A 1,962-nucleotide genomic window follows, 5' to 3' on the forward strand; every position below is an offset into this window, starting at 1 on the left:
TTTTAATTTCCTGGCTACTGGTGCCAAGAGTGTTGACTGGGGAGCCAAGCAAACTTAAGCTGTGGACAATCTCAATCTCTTCACTGTCCATCCTGATGCTACCAATTGGTCCAGTGGTGAGAATCTTTGTCTTCTTGACATTGAACATCAATCCATAGTGGAGGCTGCAGTCCTCGACCATCTGTAACAAGCGCTTTACAGGTCCTCCTCAATAGGCAGGGTTGTGTCACCTCCATAACACAGACTGTTGACAGATCTTCCACCAATCTTCACCCAACATTTCTCCTCATAGAGCCTAGCCTCCTGGATAATCTGTTCTGCATACAGGTTGAAAAGCTATGGAGACAGGATACATCCCTGGCATACGCCCTTCCCAATTTTGAACCACACAGTGTTTCTTTGTTCTTTTCTGACTACTGCCTCTTGGTCCAAGTACAGGTTTCGCATTAGCATGATCAAGTGTTCTGGGATTCCCGTTCTGCTTAGAGTCAGCCACATTTTGTTATGATCCACAGAGTCAAACACCTTTGCATAATCAATAAAATACAGGTATACATTCCTCTGGTATTCCCTGCTTTCAACTAAGATCCATCTAACTAATATCAGCTACAATATCCCTGGTACCACGACCCCTCTAAACCCAGCCTGGACTTCTGGCAGTTCTCTGCTGATGTACTGTTCCAGTCGATTTTGGATAATCTTCAGTAGAATCCTGCTTGCCTGTGAAATCAATGAGATTGTTCTATAGTTTCCACACTCAGTTGGGTCACCCTTCTTTGGGATTAGAACAAATATAGCCCTTAAAATATTCTGAGAATGAATGAACACTATTCTTTAATATTCCCAGTAGAGTAGAGCACATGATTGTCTGATTAAAAATACTAATACCATTCCATTTAAATCTACTAATATCAAGGATATCTATTATTACAATTTTCAGATTCTTTAGATTCATACTTTGTACATTCCATATTCCAATTATTAATGGATATTTATATTACGTCTGTCTTGGAGATGGTGAAATCAAGCTTTACCTTGGATGCTAGTATTTTGAAGGTCTTTCTCACATATTTTGGGTATGTGACCAGGAGCGAATGATTCTTGGAGAAGTATATTATGTTCAGAAGGGTAGAGGGACAGTATTCAAGAGGAAGACCCAAATTAGATGAATTGATATATAACTTGGGTACTGGGGGTAGCTGTGTAGGAATCAGTGATTCTGGCTTAAGACAGGGAAGGCTTCAGAAGTGTTGTACATATGGTTGCTATGACACACAGGCGACTCAATGGTACATAATAACAACAACAATAATAGCTTTTTTTTTAAATTACCAGGTTGTGCCAAGAACCTTGGAGGTCAATGCACAGACAACTGACTGGAAGAAATCTATATTTATTCCCATTTAAAAAAAATGGTGACCTGACAGAGTATGGAAATTATTGTACAATATCACTAATGTCACACACAAGCAAAATTCTACTGAAGATTACCCAAAAATGACTGGAAGAGTACAGTGATGGAGAACTACCAGAAATACAAGCTAGGTTTAGAAAAGATTGTGGCACTAGAGACATTTTTGCTAGTCTCAGACATTTTTGCAAGATCAGATTGATCTTGGCAGAAAGCAATGAGCACCAGAGGAGTATCTGTCTGTGTTTCACTGACTATGCAAAGGTATTTGACATTGTGGATAACAACAAATTGTAGTTAACCTTGACGAGAATGAGAATCCCAGAGCAACTGATTGTACTTATGTGAAACCTATACTTGGATCAGGAAGTAGTAGTCCTCAGAAGAGAGCAGGGAAACACTGCATGGTTCAAAAAGGAATGTGTCAGGGATACATCTTGTCTCCATGCTTTCAGTCTATATGCAGAACAGATCATTTAGAAGGCTGGGCTTTATGAGAAAGAATGTGGCATCAAGATTGAAGGAAGACTCATAAACAACTTACGTTATGC

Source organism: Elephantulus edwardii, unplaced genomic scaffold (genome assembly GCF_000299155.1).
Source record: "Elephantulus edwardii isolate Elephantulus edwardi_28Jun2011 unplaced genomic scaffold, EleEdw1.0 scaffold00023, whole genome shotgun sequence".
NCBI classification, from domain to species: Eukaryota; Metazoa; Chordata; class Mammalia; order Macroscelidea; family Macroscelididae; genus Elephantulus; species Elephantulus edwardii.